Source organism: Gadus macrocephalus, chromosome 9 (assembly GCF_031168955.1).
Source record: "Gadus macrocephalus chromosome 9, ASM3116895v1".
Lineage (NCBI taxonomy): Eukaryota > Metazoa > Chordata > Actinopteri > Gadiformes > Gadidae > Gadus > Gadus macrocephalus.
In genome coordinates, this window is record NC_082390.1 from 22,219,689 (window position 1) to 22,234,916 (window position 15,228).

The 15,228-nt window shown below is 45.8% G+C and overlaps 2 long non-coding RNA genes across 2 annotated transcripts; one reads left to right on the forward strand and one right to left on the reverse strand.

Moving 5' to 3' along the window:
- The first annotated feature begins 3,610 nt into the window (after nt 1-3,610).
- Nucleotides 3,611-5,183, forward strand: LOC132463924 (uncharacterized). Its single transcript, XR_009527145.1, has 3 exons — nt 3,611-3,873; nt 4,114-4,278; nt 4,493-5,183. It is a non-coding gene; the product is annotated as an uncharacterized LOC132463924 (long non-coding RNA).
- A 1,256-nt stretch (nt 5,184-6,439) lies between these two features.
- On the reverse strand, nt 6,440-8,604 carry LOC132464857 (uncharacterized). The gene is made up of 3 exons (XR_009527367.1): nt 8,059-8,604; nt 6,854-7,652; nt 6,440-6,714 (listed from the first exon to the last, which is right to left on the reverse strand). It is a non-coding gene; the product is annotated as an uncharacterized LOC132464857 (long non-coding RNA).
- Between the last annotated feature and the right edge of the window lie 6,624 nt (nt 8,605-15,228).

The window sequence follows — 15,228 nt, forward strand, 5'->3', positions numbered from 1 at the left end:
TCGCTGCTGTCCAAGGCATTTTGAGACGCAGCATTTATTTAATGCTCATATGACCTAGTGCTGAAAAAAGGTTACATGAAAAAGTGTGAGGGTAGCGGTGGTGCGCTAAACTTGTTCTTTGAGCAGCTGGATGTGAACCATGGTGTGAACACAACGATCGATTTTCAACTGTGCGCGCATGCACTGGTGTAATTGAGCTGCGCTGCTATATATCTTTTTTATCAATGTAACGAGTTGCGAGTCTAGTCGAGTTTTTTTTTTCCAGCACCCCCTGCTGAGAATACGTTCTCGCGGCTATGGTTGCACCAGATGTTATAAACATTAAACGGACACATAAATCATTACTATTTTTAGAAAATGTATGTTTGTTTCATATAATTGTATTGGAAGTCCTGGTTTTCACTAGGATTGCTGCGGTGTGGACATTTTCACAACGAGTAATACACTCGTCTCAACACCGGTATTACCGAGTATAAACGGTATAAACTTTGAAACTATGTCAACCGCCACACAAGCATCGGTTTTTAGACCCTTCTCGTCCTTCAGTTGCCGCCAACGTTCGAAAGCAGCGCCTAGGATTATTCTTGATTTCAGTTTTTCTCTTTCAGCGTTTTTATTATCAACTACTCTCTGAAAAAGAGTTTTCCTTCTCTTTGCTGGTGGTGGTGGTGGGTCTTGTCTGCCATGGAAATTGTCTTCTACTGCTAGGTCCAAATGTGGATTAACTAGTTCCAGTAGCTACCGCAGGATAACAACAAACAGGAGCTTGCTCTGGGTCACGAGCTCTGGGTCACGAGTACTGCACGAAGGGGTCGCGAGCGGGGCGCGGGGGAGGGGGAGTGCAGTACGACCGTTTGATTGACGTACTTACTGTCCAATGCAACGAGGTGGCAATCCAAATGATTGGCTGGAGTTTTTCGAGCCCTGCCCGTTCCACAGATGATTGACTTGTTTAATTTTCATGTCAGTACTTCTAACTCAGTGGCTGTAAGCGGGTTATGATAAGGATTTCAAGTAATTTTGCAAAAATGGCCTAAAAAGCAAATTCCGTACCCAACCTTTAAGCTTCAAATACACATTTTCCGAACTGGTAGGCCTATTCGAATATTCGAATAATTTCAACACCTGACAATAGAGCATATTGTAATGCAGCGTTGACTGGATGAATAGCTTACATAAGGGTACCCAGCACTTTTCAGACCACATTCAAGCTTATGGTTATTGTCCCCACCACTTCTAAAAACAAACTGACGCCCTTGGAGCTGAGCTCCCATAGAGAGGTCTGGCTCCCATGAAAGCAGTAAACTCAAATATATGTGGGGGTCTCGGAAAATACAACAGCATATTATTGTCATTACCAATAAAGCTATTTTCCCTTCCACATGCAGTTATATTGACGTTAAGTGGGATAATAGAACGCCGGTCATTATCGGGAAAATAACCCCAGACAGGGCGAACCGGACACCGATTCGAAGCGGAGGTGTTTCGATAATTTATTATTTATTTTCGATAATGAGCGGCTACTTGCCAAACGAAAAACAATTTATTTGTTACCAACTTACCATAAGTAGTGTTGATCAGCAGAGAAATAGTTAGCCAAAGACGTTGACGTCGCTTAGCAACCGAAGAAGCTGGCGTTGTTGTGAAGGGCCCATGCAAGTGAACGGAGCGTTCCACGGCATTGAGAAAAGCCGTGTCATAATAGCCCATATTTACGGCCTATATCAGATAAAGCCGGCTCTCTTGCTGCGCAAAATATGTGTTTAAAAAATCAGCACATTAAGATAAATGTAGTTGTCACACAAGCTATTTTGGATTTTCGTAATATGGAATTATTTCAGGGGGGGAAATGCCGTGAATAAATGTATGCACAGTGCATTCAGGATTAGGACTGATATATATGTCGGCCTAGGCTTAATCAATTGTGTTTTAATATCTTTAGCATTCATATTATTGCAATCTATTCTTTTCGTAGGCTACTCTGCGGTTGGCCTTGATGGGGAGATATTTTAACCCTTTTTAACCCCATTTTTCTCCGACATTCCTGCGTCTCCCCCTGCGTCATAGCCCGTTTCAGCACCATGTCAGCGGACAGGTACAATCCTACGATCGTCGTGAGTGCAGCGAATGCGCGTTCACGTTAAGAGGAGTTTCGGGAAACGCTCCAAAGAAATGGGGGATTATCACGCTGATACGTAGTAGGGGAGAGCCGGGTCGATTGAAACACTTTTCAGTTAAACGTCTTTTTCAAAGATGACGTTACGTATACAAATAATTTTAACATGTGATCAACAACTCACAGGTGTGTTCTCTTAGTTGCAAGTGAAATTTAATACATATGTTGGATGATCGAGCTGTTTTTTAACTTTGAACGTATGTTGACATTTGTTTCAAACGCCCCGCCTAGTCAGGACGTTTGAAACACGCATGCGGGACGAATGAAACAGCATATTTTAAAAATAATCTATTGCCCTTACTCTTGTTTTTATGCAACATACCAGACAACATACTAGTGTACTCTTCATTGCTAAAATTTCACATAATTCCGCATAATATAAATAGGTCAAAATATATTTTTGGCCCGTGCGTAATTGTCAAGATGCACATTTCGATTAAAACTCACCTTTCTTCTTTTGGACGACTAAATTTGCATTCAATTTACTTATTTCCCTGTCCTAAGTCATGTTTAAGGATACACAGTTGAACATCCTTTTATTTATTTTAAACAAAAACGACCAGGTCAACAGGATATCACGAGACCTGTTACAGCGGAAATTTATCCAAGCGCCGCACGGGGTTAATTTCTTTTCAACACGCACAGCCCGGCACACAGAAGCATCCGGAGTCTCTGTGGACAGGTAAGTGGCTAAACTTATTTTATCTGATAAATATTGTGTAATAGTCTGCACATTGACATGAACATTATGTTGAAATCATATAATAAGCAGAACTTTGATGAAGATTGCACTCTAGCTGATAGATGGTAATGGCTGGAGAAAAAAATAAATCGGCATGCCATGTGTCATGACCAAGAGCAAGGGTGTAGTAGGCTAGCCTATAGCTTATACCCAGCAGTTTTTAAGTGTGCATGTCCACTAAATTAAATTATTATTGTCATAATTTAATGTAGCCGTTGTTATTTTGGATGCGTTACAATCATGGACAAAAAGTAGGCCTACCCAGCAAAATATGTAATAGCCCAGCTCCCACTCATAGCCTAACCCAGGCCTAATAGTTAGTTAGTTAATCAGTCTATAATGTTAAGTGAATTGTGCTGTAGGCCTACATTTACAGTATTTCCACTGCAAACTAGTGAAGACACATGGACAGTATAGTAGGCTAAATATTTGTATTCTTTGTCACACAGGTGACACAGGTAGTGTGTACTCCCGTCGGTGCAAACCTCATGCGATCACACTGGACCCAAGGTGGGGGTGACTCCATCAGCGGGCCAGGTGATGGTGGGAGGAGCAGCTGAGGTGGCACCAGGGGTGACTCCAGCAAGGGGGGCGGCATCAGGAGCGGGCGAGAAGAGCCTCTTCTTGGGAGCCCGAGAGGAGGGAGGCTGCTTGGCGGGATGACGCTGCTTCAGAGTTCGGGGTGTCGTAAGTATAGCAGTTGTCCTGAAAACATAAAATGTGCATTTTAATGCTAATTGAATTACTTTAAATGTGGTAGGTCTACATGACTGTAGACAAAGGAAGGCCAGACAAGATATGAGATGCAAGAGTAACTCCAAATGCCTCTTTCTCCCTTTTCTCTTTGTAATCTTTCTAGGCCCGGCCTTAGGGTAAGACCGGACGATGTCCAGGCAGAATTCGAGGGCATCTTCCTCAGGCCAGACAGCTTCGTCAGGCCCGGCAACTCGTCCAGGTACATCCATGCCTGCCAAAGGACACATTTAAAAAATACACTTTTAAATAAATAAATGTTTATATTCCCACCCTCCTGATCCTTGTTAAATTCCCTGATGGGAGAGTTGTAGCCTGGTGGTCTAGCAGCTTCTCTGCCATCCACTAACCTATAGACTTTTTTTATGAACTTTGACTTATGGGACTATTTACTTATGTATTATGAACTCTGTTGCTTCTGATGAACTGTTCCTACCTGAAGTGGCACCTGGAGAAGCGCTGACCTCGTCACCTGAAGCCTTGGGAGGAGGACGGTCTGTGGAATGGGATCCGGTGAAGTCATTTCCCTCAAACGCGGAGGGTTTAAAAGGCCAGATCCCTGAACTTGAGAACCCGGAGGTGATGTTCTTCACTGTTGCAGCCTCTGGTAAGGCTTCAGCAATGATGGAGGGCACATCATATATCGAGATGTTGATCCCTTGGTGGCTCCTCATCCACCTGTCCGCCGCACTGTTTACGTACCCCTTTAGGGGGCCGAAGACACTAATGTCCATTGGCTGCAACCTGCGGGTGCAGTGGGGAGGGAATGACAGCAGCACTATGCCGTTGGCTCTGCAGTAATCGATTGCTGCAATTGACAGGTGGGACGGGTGATTGTCCAGCAGGCGGAGCAGCTTCGACTCCTCGGACACGGGTGTGACTCCGCTGAGGTCACTGACCTGACCTGCTTCTGCCCCATCTGGGCGCACCTGGACAGTGGTGACCCCTGTAAATAGTTGTGTGAGCATAGTTGTGTATATATATAGTGATGTGTATATAGTTGTTTTGATATGTATATAGTTGTTAGCATCGTTTCTACTAGTTAAGTGTATATCGTTTTTTTCATATTTATATGGTTGTGAGCATAGTTTATTTTTATAAATGTATTGATGTGTTTTATATTAATAAAGTTCATATTAAATACCGGTTTCATTAATGTTCCAAATATCCTTGGCCTGGAACTGGTGCCTGTCCAGCACCGTCTTTCAATTTTGGTAGAACAAGTTGACATTGTTTTGATTGAAGCTGGACAACCGTTGTTGGCTAGTGGCCTCTGGACGCCGAAGGGGGAAGCTGCTACTGCGCTCCATGAAGGAGGTGATCCAGTCCTTCCTCGACCAGGATGCAGGGAATGGGCAGCTGAAATGCACGGGGTCGTAAACAGTTGATGTACATTTGTGTGTTTATGTTTATGTTATTTGTTCATATTTATTAATTAAACTATGTGCATAGCATACATGTGTGCCTGTCCAAAAATGTATGTAGCCCTTTTCACAACACTGACCTCATTAGGGGTGAGCCCAATATGAATGGCTTCACTGCCCTCTGCCCTCCCCTTCTCTCAGTAAACTGTTGATGCATGTGATAAACACGTTTTGTTCATTAAAAATATGTTATTAATTCAAAGCAGTAGTTAATCATTGCAAAACATTTATTAATTCTGTAATTTATACAGGTATTGATCGTGCAATGTGCGCGCAATTACGCATGGTGATGTGCGGGACGTTTGAAACAGGTGTTTCAATCGTCCCGACAGCGACTACTGACACTTAAACCTTTTTTACCTCTAAACTTCAAAACTGTGACATTGCACACTTTATCACAGGTTTAAGTACTAATTCATCTGTTGTATAGTCATATTATTATGGCATAAAACAAAAAATACAACTATTTATTACAAAAAAACTACCGCAGGAAGGATTTTACTTACAGCTCTCGAAAACAAGTTTGCGGGATAACATCTGAACGGCTTGACGTCATTACACGAAATTTCCCGGGGTTGGTCAGTCTTGCTTGCTGAACGTGGTGGCGAATTTTGACGTGAAAGCCTTGCGTGGTTTTCGAGTAAATCGCTGTGTTTCAATCGTCCCGTGTTTCAATCGACCCGGCTCTCCCCTACTTCCGCATTCGGTGTTCTTTGTGCACTGTGACTTCCGGTGAATCACTCATCACTCTGGCGAACTGATGATGGAGGACCGGCAGTTCACTTTCACGACATCCCTGGTAAATGTACCCAAAGTCACGTTTTCTGAAGTTCACAGACTTACCGAACAACACTCCATAACAGCCCGCTCCAAACTGGACAAGGGATTGTTTATTTTTCGAGAAATATATCGACTACGAATGTGAGTGTCTGCTAGCTAGCTTACGCTAGGTAGGTTGGCTTATGCTAACGTCAGTTTGGCGTCAGCTCAGTCTGGAGGGATGATGAAATGATAAGACATGAAAAATAAGGTAGACTTGTACTTCTTTGGTACATATATGAATGTGATCTTCAGCAGAAAGTGAAATGAATGTGAAATGAACTGAATGAATAAAGGAACTGAAAGAATAAAAGGATTTAATTCATTCACTTTTTCTGAGTACATAATTTACTACATTACATATTAACATTATTTTGAATACTTTCAGGATTTACTGACTGGACTTTAAAATTGATTATAGATGAAAGACTTCTCATTCAATTACATACATGTCATTCAATATATATAATGTTTTCAGTATACAGAATTACAGCTCCGGAAAAAATGTAGGGACCACTCCAAATGTTCAGTGCCTCTCGTTTTAATATTTATATATTATATTTATAGGTACATGTTTGAGTAGAAACACTATTCAACAGGGATGTAGCCTTTTAAATCAAGTGGTCCCTGGAAGTTGGTCATCACACAGCAGACGGTCCACAGCTGGTTGACTGTCGCAGACAAGGTGAAAGGACAGTGCGTTCCCAGATGCGGTATTCCTTGACTCTGCCTATTGCTCTTTCTACGAGGATTCGAAGTCGGGCGATTGCTTGTGTTTTCAGAGCATCCTCTTCGGTGAACTGCGCAGTGGTTAGAGATAAGTTAATTAGTATTATTATTGTGAGTGCTTCAGTCCATCTTAAACATTTGTCTACATATCTTAATGGTCACATTTGGGTCAAAGTTTTAATTTGAAATGTTCATTCCTTTCATGCCTACCTGTCATCTTGAAGGGTGGTATAATCAGCGTTGCCCCACGATCAGCTAGTGGCTTCTCGATGGTGAAACCCTTGTCTGACATGCAGCCATCTCCTGGCTCCAGTAAATCCAGCAGTCCACTTCGTTCAGTCAGCTCTGGGTCGGAGATGGAGCCGGTGAAGAGACTTGACACAAAAGTCACAGCACTACAAGGGGCAATCCCAATCAAGGCCTTAAAGGTTGTTGTGTTCTTGTAAGATGATGTTCGGGTAATCATCGACTGCACCTCGGTGCAGTCGATGATTACCCGAACATCATCATCTGGACTGTACTGCACAAATTTGCTTGGCATGGTGGACTTGCTGTTTACTTATCCAGATGGGGAGGGAGCCATGGAGCAGGTAACGGTAGTTGGCCCACGGTATAACAACATGGGAGACAGTGGACACACTGACCTGAAACATGTCAGCCAGCACCTTCTCTTGCAGGCCTGCAGCAACCCGGCAGCAGAAGAGAAAAAACTCAACCAGTTGCAGTCTACACGTTGGATTGGGAGAAATGGGTTCAAATGTTTGTTTCTTTTTCTGAGCTTTTGACCAATAAACCAACATGGAGGCAGATGGTTGAATAACCTCCCAGAAGTCACAAAAAACATCTCTTGATGTGAATCTGGTGTAAAAAAGGATGTCCTTGTCTGAGACACAAAATCTGTGAAAAGGCACTTGAAGTCTTGAACCACTTTCAGCTGTGACAGCTCTCATCAGCTCCTTAACTTTTTCTTCCAATTGCTGTATGCGTACAGCAGCAGCATCCAGTGCACCTGTATGAGATGAGGAAAAAAATTAAAACATCTAACCCATATTTTGGCTGTGACTTGCATATTGGAAGCAGTTTGGACCTCTAAAGAAATTGCTTTTTGTAGCTCAATATTGCTTTTAAAATTTGCTTTTTATAGCTCAATATTCACCTTTACAGATATAGAATGCAACATTTGTACTTGTGATGAAGCTTTTCACATTGTGGTTTGATCAAATGCTGTGACATCAATAAGACTAAACATTTTGTGCCCGAGTTCTGAAAAGTTGACCTACCTCCTCGGTATAACCTACTAAGAGCCCATTCTGTGATTAAACCATAGGTAGCACATCCTGTCAGGTAGGTGGTTTAAGAACAGTATGGGGCAATAGTAGGCCAATATTTCAGAACGCTAACAAACACTGACAAACCTGGTTTAGGAGCAGAACCGAAATCATGTTCCGTCATCACCACCGAAGCTGCGATCTCCTCCATCGGCTCTTATTCACAGGGCAGCGGTTGCTCATGAGGAAGGGCTGGGTGAACGTCATGGACTAAGCGAGTTGATGCTCTTTTATAAACAGACCCACTTCTTGGCAGTCCCCAGTTGTTCCACTGGAAACAGGAGGGTACAGACCCGATTTTCAGTCGCTTGGTGTGACCCCGGTTGGTTGCTAGCTGTAGCGTTAGTGTAGTCTGATTCACTAAAGTGCCGGCTACAAACAAACGTGCTACCTTGTTTTATTTTAAAGTTTGGCCCTTCATCCCGGCGAACCGCTTGAATCCACTTCTTCCATAGACTCAATTCAGTCGGGAATCCATGAAAACTTAAGTAGGGTTGGTGTTGTTTGTTAGATGTACAAAGTGGAACAGAGCAGTGACATCTAGCCTTTGTTTCAGCCATTGTTGAAGTGCGCCGGAAGTGTTCATGCACAACGAAGACAAATCCCGCCAACGGAACCCGGAAGCGTGATAATCCCCTATTATCGATGGTTCGAAAGATCCATCGGGAGAATGATCTTACGAGCGAAGATCCATCGTTATCGGGAAACGGGGCCCAGACCACCTTTTGGCCCGGAAGTGACGCGCAAGTGACAGGAGCGCAAAAAGAAAGAGGCAGGTGGAGGATGGCTGCTTTTATACCGCCCACATCATGACGGCCACTAGTGGTACTTAACCGTGACTAACATGGATAGCACCTCTATCCTGCTACATTCTACCCCACCTTCTTGGATCGTCGTCCCGACGATCAACAAAGTAAGGTAAACACAACAAGCTAACTCCAGGGTCTAAACAAGGCAGACACTGAGTTGGACACAGAAGCAGAAGGGTTGGCCACTTGCGCCTCTCCAGCAGGCCGCGGAAGACGATGCACATTCGGGTGCTGACCAGCCGTTTGACGTGGCGTCCGGCGTGGACCCATGTTGCTGGAATCAGGGCAAGTGACCAAAGGAGAACATGAAGATGCCCCCGGGTTTGGAATGGATGAAGGCCCTTGGGACATAATTGGTCCGGCGGATGGCATGGCAGAATTGGCCACAGAAGGTCGTTGGTCAAGGACTAACAAATCATACTCAAATGAAGGCTCCTCTTCTGGAGATGGTTCGTCCCTGGGTGACGAGTTGTGGGAAGAGGCAGGACGAGATGAGTCCACCCCTACGACCGCCTTCAGCATAGTGCGGTGGACCTGTCTGCCCTTTGTCTCATCGTCTACTGGCGCAATAGTATACACTGAGCCACCCTCTCTAGGCATCCTCAACACTCGATACTTCATCGAGCTCCACCGATCTCGGGTCTTCTGGGGCCCCCTGGCCCTGAAGTCGCGCAAGTACACCAACTGCCCTTCCTGCAAAGGCAAATCTATTACATGCTGATCATGGACTCGCCTTCGCCGAGCGGCAGCATGTTTCAAGCGCTCCCTTGCGCCTTCAAAGGCCACCTCCAAGCGGGCTTGATGCTCTTGCACCCACTCATGGATGGACCCCCCGACCGGGCTCTCGACCCTACCCAACAAGAAATCGAGTGGTAGCCTTGGTTCCTGCCCGAACATCAAGGCAAAGGGAGATTCTCCCGTTGATTGGTGGGGAGTCGTGTTGTAACAATAAAGGACGTGAGGAAGACACATATGCCAATCCCTTTATGCCGAACCGCTCGCATTGACCATTTCCTTCGGGGTGGTACGGGGTGGTACGTGATTTTACGATACCATACAAGTTACACAATTGTTGAATGAGCGAGCTTTCGAAGTTACGGCCCTGGTCAGAATGCAAACGAGCGGGGACACCAAACTTATAAAACCACTCTGACACCAAAACCCTTGCTACGGTGGTTGCGCGCTGGTCCCGAGTAGGGATAGCCATGGTGTACTTACTAAAAACATCAGTAAGGACCAAAACGCTCTCTAGACCATTCTGGGCCGGCTCTAGAGTAGTGTAGTCGATGGCAAGGATTTCGTTGGGGCGGGAAGCCAAGAGATGTCCCATGACTCCGTGCACCCTTGGGTGAACATCCTTGGCCACTTTCGACACCTCTCACATTGCTGACACCAACGGGCTACATCGGAGGACATAGCAGGCCAGTAGCATCGAGACCGGAGAAGCGCCAGTGTTCGCTCCACCCCCTGGTGACCATGCTCTTGGTGCACTTGGGTCAGGACCTCGTCTCTCAGTACATTGGGTAACAACAGCTGGTACATGGCTTCAGCACCATCAGGTCGGAACACTTTTCGGTACAGGACATCATCCCTCTCAAGCAGGCGATCCCACTGCCGCAGCAACACTAGCGTAGCTTGGGAGAGCTGTGCCCGCTCCTCACGACTAGGACGCTGCTTCCTCCTCCAAAACACCAACAGTTCCTGTATCACAGGGTCAGTCTGTTGAGCGAGACGAAGTTCAGGCGGAGTAAGCTGTGGCATGGCTGTGATGGTAGCTTGGGTGGCCTCTGCCTTTCCCAAACCCAACGCTTGCTGCAAAGCCTTCGGTATGGCTGTACCTGGAAGCATCGCCTCTACATCCTGGGGACCAGATGGGTGCTGACGAGAGAGAGCATCGGCATTGGTGTTGCTCTTCCCTGATCGATACTTGATCTCGAAATCGAAAGAGGCTAGCTGGGCTGCCCACCTCTGCTCAGTAGCAGCCAGCTTAGCAGAAGACAAATGACTGAGGGGGTTGTTATCAGTATACACAACACATCTATAAGCCCCTCGCATTGAAGCCGCTCCAGCACCACTTTGAGTCGCTCCAGATGCTGTTCAATCGTGGAGGAGAACACAACAATATCATCAAGATATAACAATAAAGACTGACACTGCTGGTCACCAAAGATGCGTTGCATCAACCTTTGGAAGGTGCTGGGTGCATTACAGAGCCCAAAAGGTATTCTGTTCCACTCAAATAAACCGAAAGGTGTACAAAACGCGGTCTTTGGCCGGTCGGTCTCAGTGACTGGCACCTGGTGATAGCCACTGGTCAAGTCCAGGGTTGAAAACCAGCAAGCACCGGACAATGCGTCCAAAGACTCTTCTATGCGTGGTAGAGGGAAGGCGTCTCTGCGGGTCTTACGATTAAGCTGCCGGTAATCAACGCACATGCGTAGTTTGCCACCCTTTTTCCGTACCAACACAATCGGGGACGCGTAGGGGCTGCTACTCTCCCGAATTACTTGAGATGAGAGCAGCTGATTGATGTGCTCCTTCACCACCTCATACTCTGAGGGTGGAATGCGCCTATAATGCTGCGCCACTGGAGTATCATCAATCAAAGGAATGTCGTGGGAGATGAGGTTAGTACAACCCAGATCGGTGTCACTGGTGGAGAATACTGAAGCGTAATGTCCAAGTAGTGACCTCACCTGACCCTGTTCACCAACCGACAATGGCGACACATCCACATCGTCCACCTGTTGCTGCACACTGGGTGAAGCTGTCTGGGAAGACACAGTGGCCACATTTGATGGCACCTCGGTGACTCCTGCAGGAAGGCTGACCACGTTCACGAAGTCCAGTGTGCCAACAACAGTGCGGGGGTACAACATAACATCGTTGCGGCCAACATTAATAACAGGTATATAGGCTGTACCCCTTATAACACAAACTAAAGAAGGGGAAGCCAGCAACCCCGCAGGCAAACCAGCATCCAAAGGCTCAAAAAGTACCGTAGAACCTGAGTACTGCTCAGAACATGTGGCGGCCACCATTCTCATCACACCACCCGGAATCTGCCAGCTCCTCTTACCCCTGACCTTTACGGCCCCTGGAATGTCTGAGGGAGTTAGGCCACTTGCATGATGACACTGTTGCAGTGCCTGCACAACTGGCTTGGGGGCTTCAGAGATACAGACCTGGGAGAACAACGCTACACCATGTTGGCCAAAAAGGTCCTGGTAGCACTTACGAATCACGTTCATCCCAGGATACCAGGCACTCGAGAAGGCATGCCACCAGGCGGGTCCCTAACCACCAAAACACCGCATTGCGGCATCAATTTGCCACAAAGTTTCACGTCAAGTTCCAAATATCCGAGGTAAGGAATAGTCAGACCGTTGGCAGCTCTGAGCTCCAACCAATGACAAGAACGGAGGCGCTCCTGGCCCCAAGGTTCAAGATGTTGGCGAAAGAAGCTCTCAGAAATGGTAGACACCATGGAGCCGGTGTCCACCAGACAAGGGACCTTCATGCCACCCATATCGACATCCAAATGGGGGCAAGACGAAATCAATCCAGACGCATCCATGTTATGTGAAACAGCTTGAGAGCCAGTGGCGGCCCCACCCGAACTGTGGCTCTGCAGTTCGATGGGCACTAGTTTTCCGACATGGAATGAGGGCGAGATTGTCATGGTGTTCATCTCCATGAACACCATACTGGACACCATACACTAAGGGGACCGAGTGGCTGCGACCTCTCACACCACCAGGCAAACCCTCACGCTCCCATCGAATCGCCTCGGCCCTCACCTCAAGCAAGGTGCTACCAGGTTGGCGACGCACCAACTGCTTCAACTCGCGTCGCAAGGAACTATTCAAGATGTGCTCGACAAACTGATCTCTCAGAAGGGCCCCGGCGTGTGGCATGTCAGCGGGGGCACACCGCTTCACTTTCCCCATGAGGCTCATCAACGCGAGGGAGAACTCCTGAAGCGTTTCTCCTTCTTGTTGACCTCTGGAAAAGAAAGCTTGCTGCACTGCAACATACGACTCTGAGCACCCATACAGCTCGTCTAAAATGGCAAGTATTCTAGCGGGGTCCTCTCTCTCAGAGGCAGAGCGATACTTTATCTCCTCCTTGGCCTCTCCCTCTAGGTGGTCGAACAAAAAAAACGCCTGGTCAGACCGGGACAGATGTCGAGCCCTCACACTCGCCTGCACCTCCTCCACCCATTCACTCAATCCTACGCCTGTCCTTCCCCTAAAGATGGTACACTTCCTATCTCTAGGCACAAAAATTTGTCTCTCTGCTACATAGGGAACAGAAGTCGGAGAGGCAGCAGGTACTGCTGAAGAGGTAGACGGTAGAGCACTTGAGCCAGCCTGTCCCTGTCGCAACCGCTCATTATCTGTTTTTAACTGTGCAATCAGCTCTCTAAGTTCCTGAGTTTCCTCCTCCATGATTACTACAAACTCACTACACTACTAGTAGCTACGATGATGCAAAAGCACCACGAAAGTCAAACCTATAGTGAGGGAGAACTCCCTCACGAAGATCCACGAGGGGCCACTGCTGCTTTGTCTCTGATCACTCCAATCTGCACGCACAAAAACAAATTTAGATCACACCAAATACAGCGAGCAACACAAAAAAGAAAATCAAACAAATATGTATACAAAGGAACACACGTCTCAGCCGTTCGAAAAAGAGTGATCCTACCGACAACGCCACCCTTGGAATTTCACCTCAGGGAATTGATGTAAAGTGCAAAGCACACAGGTAAGTCCACTCGTTTAAAAGGCATGAGACGTGGTTTAAATGTCATAGAAAAATACAATTTATTCAATAACTTTTCCTTTTCAATGCAAAATCTTCACCATGCAACCAAAAGAAAACAAACAATACACACAAAATAGTTTAGATAAACGCAGAACTAAATAAGTAATCAAATCAAAAGAAAACAAACAATACACACGAGATAGTTTAGATAAACTCAGAAATAAAGAAGTAATCAAACCAAAAGAAAACAAACAATACACACGAGATAGTTTAGATAAACTCGGAACTAAAGAAGTAATCGAACCAAAAGAAAACAAATCATTCAAATAATTAGAACACACATTAACACTCATGCACACTCGGGTGGGGGGGAAACCCCGGCCAAAAGACACACTGGATGAGCACCCTTAAGGCTGATTTAGGGTCGTTTTAGACGCAGAGACGTAAGCACGTAATTTACACAAGGGACTTGTTTTAGACAAGTTTTGATTTACGGTTCCTTTAAGGTTCCTTAAGGATTGCGCGTGTTGCAAGGGGATTCTCCACCAGAACAGTAGGGGGAGCAACGAACGAATCTGTGGGCGTGGAAGTGGAAATCGCTGGCTTGTTTATATTTATGCACTTCCAGTATTTTCGACGAGAGTAGCAGTAGCTAAGTTTAGGTTAGTGGTCTTTTTCCACACTCTGAACGATGTTAAGGTTGAGTCGAAGACAGTTGAGGGAGCTGGAGCTGATAAGCATTGAAAAAGTAAAACCGGAAATGTGAGACTCCTGAAAGGATGTGGTTAGCTGGCCAATCACAGTCTTTGCGAGCTGCGTAGGGCCGTAGTGTTTTAGTCGCATAGTCAGGAATTTTGGGCGACGCACTTAAGCACGTAAGGGGGGATATTTTACCGCGCAAGGGGGGGTTATGTATCTTACGTGCTTACGCGTTACGTCTAAAACAGAGCATATATCGGCCTTTAGTAGAACTACTCGGGGGGGGGGGGGGGTGCGCCGCAGCGACAGGCGGTGTCACGTTAAAATTGTACCGGGGGCGAAAATTGTACCGGCCTACGTCATCGTTTGTTTACATCCTGAAAACCTGTCCGGCAACAGACGACGCGATGCAGAAAACATGTTTCCAAACGACGAAATAACATAAAACAGATAGCGGATCGCTATCTGTATTATGATAGATAGCGATAACACTTGTTTTTACTTTATATTTGTATTGTATTTAATTGTTTAATCGAAACAATAAAAAAAATTGCCCGCAAAACGGGCGATCGCGTCAAATGACGCGTCAAATCACGTAGGAAGGTTCTTGAACATTCTAGACTATGAAACCTGCTTAAAACACTCAGTTTACTAGCTAAATTCGATTAAACAATTCAATTATCTAGCGAAGTGTTATCTAGCGATCCGTTATCTGTATTATGTTTCAAGAACCCTCCTACGTCATTTGACGCGATCGCCCGTTTCGCGGGCAAAACATTTGTCATTTGACGCAATCACCCGTTTCGCGGGCAATTTTTTTTATTGTTTCGATTAAACAATTAAATACAATACAAATATAAAGTAAAAACAAGTGTTATCGCTATCTATCATAATACAGATAGCGATCCGCTATCTGTTTTATGTTATTTCGTCGTTTGGAAACATGTTTTCTGCATCGCGTCGTCTGTTGCCGGGCAGG